The sequence below is a fragment of the Haliotis asinina genome, chromosome 11, assembly GCF_037392515.1.
Source record: "Haliotis asinina isolate JCU_RB_2024 chromosome 11, JCU_Hal_asi_v2, whole genome shotgun sequence".
NCBI classification, from domain to species: Eukaryota; Metazoa; Mollusca; class Gastropoda; order Lepetellida; family Haliotidae; genus Haliotis; species Haliotis asinina.
In genome coordinates this window covers 33,883,214-33,889,213 of record NC_090290.1, presented here as the reverse complement: position 1 = coordinate 33,889,213, position 6,000 = coordinate 33,883,214, and positions in this window count along the sequence as shown.

The window sequence follows — 6,000 nt, the reverse complement described above, 5'->3', positions numbered from 1 at the left end:
CAACAACTCTGCCTACAGCGACAGTCCAGTCGCTCCATCTGGCCTTCGTCTATCTGCATTTTCTCCCTTGAGTTAACATTTAAACACAAAGTTCCTTACTCCTAACAGCTTACCTGTGTTCATGCTTCACTCCTTATTTATGATGATTATGACATTATGATTATTCCCTCCATTTTCTCTCGTTTCAGCACGAGATTGTGTAGTTTAGCGCTTGGGCGGTTTTAAGTCCTCCACTTTACATGACGCATGACATTGTGGTGCTACGATAGCCGGTTCCTGAACGTCAGCAGTTCTTTGTACGACACTTCTAAAAAGAACGCCATGCCTAGTTGTTGTACAAAAGTTTCATTTGTGATCCTTATATCTTTTTTGTTCTGACTGAAAATGTGGTTTTGTCAGCTGTGTTTTGTCAGAACAACTTGCCATCAATTTGATCAGTTGGATATTGGAGGTTTTAGGGGTTCGGATAGATTTTGATTGTGTCTACAAGAGATTTACTTCACAAGAGGTGTTAAATACGTATGTGGTCTTCAGACGCTGAAACACATAGTCGCTAAGCTGCTTATGTTAGTATATTAGCAGTTCATGCAACTTTACAAATTGAGTTTCTCTAGATGGTACATTATTTTCACTGACAGTGACAGTTCTGTTACAGCTCCAAAATCTCTCTTAAGCCTAAATATATAGACGTTTTAAATGAGATGTAATAAGCACGTAAGTCACATTCCGGCATCTTGCCTGAAACACAAACACAACAATCCGCGAAGACAAACGGAATGTTCATAGGTTATGCTCAGCAGCATTTGCATCTCTAACTACGTTGTGAAATATAATTTGACAAAGGTGACGATTCATAATTTCAAAACCGATAAAAGAAATTATGTAATGTCTAATAAATGTCCTGGATTAAATTACACGAGGCACCGCGAGCTGCACAAAGTCAAGCAAGGATCGGTGATGTGATAGATATAATCCTACATGCCGTAACTGTTGCTCTTTAAAATACGCGTGAAAAGCCTTTTGACGCTGAATGATCAGAAAACAATTCCGATTGTCATTATCATGATCTTGCCAAGCCCTTTACGCAATGGTGGAATGAAATGTTGTTCTGACATAATCCGCAGTGGGATGACAGGTCTTTGTTGAAAGCTAGCAACATCTGACTTCAATGACAATGAATGTTGTTTTCGGTGCGTATGGATGTATCTAAGGTGAAGAATGATAAAGCAGTGAGTGTGCCTGTTTTGTATTTCTGATGTAAGAGCTTTATGGTGAGCAGTATACTTTGATCTGTAGTGTTCTATATTATCCATTCCATCAGAACTCCATTGCTTCATGTTTGATTATCATAAAACATTCAATAACATGAAAAGACCAAACCAGTGTAAATGCAACATTATAAATTCAACACATCATAAAGGCAACTTTTAGATTCCAAATAGGAAACGTCAAAGGTAAATAATACATAATTACAATACTGCTTTGCAACAAACCTCATACTGTGTATGTTGACATCATATTGATGAACGGAAACAACTGCTAAAATAGACCATTCACCAACATGTAGAAATAGATACATTCCGTGTGATAAATATTGCTCATATGTGTTGTTGCATTCCTGTATTCCAGGTGTATTAGTTGGCACTAAATGAAATTTTGTATATTTTCAACGACATTTGATTCAATGCCAGGTTGTAGTATTGTATCTGGAATGGCTTCAGAGAATAGGATCCTATCGTCTCTTATGAGTATTCCAAACGATATGACGGGTTCAATAAGGTGTCACTGTTAATCAACTTCAGATACATTTTATCTTTCCTGAGATTTATAATTTTGCAACGTATCAAGGACATATGGCTGGGATTTGCGTTAGTTATTGAACTTCATAACCTGGTTATGTTTAACAGTGAATGAAATACTTGCTAGTTACATTGCGGACTTACAACTTTATTTTATAGCCATCCTTGTCAATACATTTTCCAATGGTGTATATTTGACCATGACATTGACTGCGGGAAATATTTCGAAAATGATTTACAAATGTGGTAGTTAGACGAAGTCTGTATGGATCATGATCATACGTCCTGTTTCAACTTCCTTCTTACGCTTTTAATCCTTCCCACATTCTTCCTGCAGGGTATCGCCAAGAGAGAGTGGTCGTTGGATGTTGACGGTGACGTGCCTGCAGTCCAAGGATTCGATTCCCCTGACATGTACGATGGGTAACAGGTGTCGTCTGTATGCTCCATTCCTGTTGAAGGTACCGAGTGAAAATACGAGTAGTCTTGTGTTGTCAGCATGCAACACAAATCGACAAACATGTCTACGCGCACTTTCTTTGATGGCTGACGCCAGGATTATGTAACAATAGTACTGGACAGTGTATATCATGTAAAGTTGTTCTGCCAGTCACTGTGAGCCCATATCACACCACTGCATTCTCCCCAACCATGTTTCCATGCACGTCAGAAAATGGCGTTTTCTGCACTAAATTCATAACACGCTGTGAATGGAATAATCATTTGCAACATCCACATACAATCGCACAACTTTATAGCCAAGTAATATTACCCTAAAAATAAACACCCCATTCTTGTAATAGTATAGTAAAACACAGTGGATACGTCCACATGTTTGGATTGCTATGTCCAGCAAGTTCTGTCATTGCGGATAAAATATTGTACCAAGTCCTAACTCTACATCATCTGCACATTGCCACTCACATAACGATAAACATGACTCCGAGATCATGACGTGGAGTATTAAATATCTCATTTAATTAAGTGTAGTTACCTTTTTGAAGTTTTGTTCGCGTTTGAGAAAGAGATGTGAAAAATAATCAATTATTTTCATGCGATCGCAAAGACATGAATATTTAAAACAAGAACGACCGTTAGGTGAAAATAACTTTTCGCCGCTGAGTAATACATTGTTTCGTCAGCCTTTTGTTATTGACACTTGAATGTAGACTCCTGCAGATACTGGTTGGTAATGATCGTCAGTAAACCCTGCAACTAACGGGTGTTAGATGGTTCTTCTTTAACCACAGCTGTAAGACAGTCAATAATCAGACAATCAGCTATTTTGCATCATGATCGTTGATTAATTGGGGCATGATGACATGTGCCAACCAAGTCAGTAAGGATCACAATCCGTTCACATAGTTACCTGTATTGCCAACTGTCTTTGGTCTCTTCAGTTTTCAACTAAGGCAGTTGCTGAAGAACCTGTATCAGCTAGTATTTTCACGGATATGTACTGAACCACAAAAGAAACGAATTGCGAGAGATCAGATTGATCATTTCCTCAGATGACTGGAAGTTGGTCACACTCCCGATCATTTCAGTGTTCATGTTAGGGCAATCTACCGACTGCAAGAGCGGTATCAGGTGACAAACAACATCCAAAACCGTCTACACAGTGGGTGACCTTCAGACACATCGCAACATCAAGGCCTACAGATTGTGTGCAACCATCTGCAAAATCGTTTCCTCGGAAAGACGGACCATGGGGACTCACAACAGACTAGTTAGTGCCGAGACAGTGCGTCGACCTTTACGTGGAAGAACCCTCTGCTGTCACAGACCATATCGTATTCCTATCCTTACCGCTCATCACCGCCCAAACTAACTTCCATGGGCAACTCAGCATCGAAATGGAGACAATGGAGCTGCGTTTTCATCTCATTTCATCTCGATATGTGCGAGAGTATGGTGAATGCATGAGAGCTGTTTTCCAATGAGTGTATTTTTGAAGAGGCTCATGGTGTGGTGCAAGCACCATAGCGTGACGTGCAAGCGGTCGGAACCAGTTAGTTGACACCGTGGTATTCCAGAACCTTGGTCCAGGATGAGGAAATGACGTGAGAACTGCTCTCTATATTGACCAAGACCCCACGGTGAACCACATCTTACAGCAAAACAACGCTTGTCCCCACATTGCCAGAGCATGATTTCACTTCCTCAGACATTATGGCATCCAAACACTACAATAGCCTGCACTCCGTCCAATAGAACAAATTTCGGACGAGATTCAAAGAAGACTGAATGACCTCCACCTCAGGCCGACATGTACGGCTGCACTCGATCAGGCAGAGTATGCACCCAAGAGCCAATAGCCTTCATCAACCGTCTAATTCATTCCAAGAGCAACGCCTTCACCGACGTCCAGTTGAGGGGATAAACCCTGCTGACTTATCTTAAGTATCTTAATGATATCAATTTTTGGTGATTTTGTTTGTGTGGTTTCTAAATGTGATTCCAGCAAACGTGTTAACGTGTTAACCATAATTGTCAAGTTTGAACTCAATCATACGTTTTTATTCTTACTGAGAGAGAGTTAAAATGTGTGCTTCAAGAAACTACTATCAGTGCGACATTTCTTTTGTGGTTAAGTATCAATATGATCGTCAGAGGGCCTGGCCACCCAATTAAACAGTCAAGATCCGGGTTAGAATTGATCTTCAAGAAACCCAATCAGCAACCTTTAAAAAACAATAAACGGATTTTTTATACGACCTGGGCCCCATTTGACAGTAGCCTCGTAGCCTGAGATCTCGTAACTTTTGTCGTAGCATTCGTATTTCCTAGAATGCTGCGAGAAAAGTTCAGATCTTAGGCTCACAACGTAATATCTTAGGCTTACAAAAACCTTGTGAAACGGGGCCCTGGTTCTTGCATATGATTGTGTCAGTTACTGTCTGTAGAGACACGATGATACAGAACGCCTACACATAGCTACAAATGACATTAAACAACAAAACATAACAAACATCAACGTGTATCACTCAAGAGAATTTAAGAAACTTCAACCTAAAAGAATTGTTTACTGTTCCACATCCATTAAAAACTGACAATATTCTTCATAGCAGCAGTGACTGACTGTGAGAAATGGCAAAGTTCCGATCATTATACGTCAGCAGGAACCACTGGCTGGGACAGTTGTTAGGATGATAATGTGTACAAATATCCATGTAGTCATTGCATCGAGTTTCTTTATGATGATTGGATGTAAAAAATGACAGGAAGCAATTTCGTCGGTGCTGATGAAACGTGTGTCTGGGGATAACAATGACAAGAAGCAATGTCTCGATCCATTTTTTGTAAAGGTTTCGATTCTGAATTCTAATTAGCTAAACCTTTTTCATAACGGCATAACTAGTGGCCTAACTTACGAAAGTCATGAATATGTCAAAACACATGATATTAGATAGTACATTAGACGTTATTAAAAATAAGAGGGCGTCCCACTGAAGCTTGGGGTAATATTCATGACAATCATAATGCAAAAAAACCCATAGTTTCTGGTACATTTGCTGGAACAATTTTCAATTTTTATGATAACGATTTAGAAATTCCCTTTGGAAATCCTTCCTCGAACTCCTGCAGTGGGGAAAGACTGATCAAGAATAAGATGTTTTTACTAGCTTTTTGCAGGAAACCTTCACATCCACTTCTATCTCTCCTTGACATACAAGATTCAACTAAACATTACCGGGTATAACGACAAATTTATTGCAAATACTTTGCCTCGTTTTGCTTTTACACCCTACCGTTAATCACCATGTTTCTCCAAGATATTGCATGTCATGAAGAATCAGTGGTACTTTGTGTTTTAAACCAAAAAGGTTTGGAACATTCAGTCCTCGGCGGCACATCAATACTGCTTATCGTAAGCGCAGCCATATTACAATATCTTGTGTTCCGTCGAGATTTGGGTAGAAAAGTGGCACTAGGGTTGGCGGTCTTCAGTAAATCGTTTGCGGCACACTTGATCACTCTGTTGTACATTTCACACCTTCAGAACGACACGTTTAACTCCAATGACAATTTCAGATTGACGAAATATACCTGATGAAAAGTAGCCGTTCAACATATATACACTGGTGTTAACATATCACATATAACCACCATGTGTAACCTATACACAAATAACGCTAACGCCGCGGCTTTCTGAGAAGCAAGGTCAGCTGCTAATAGAAGTGACGAACAACGGAGATCC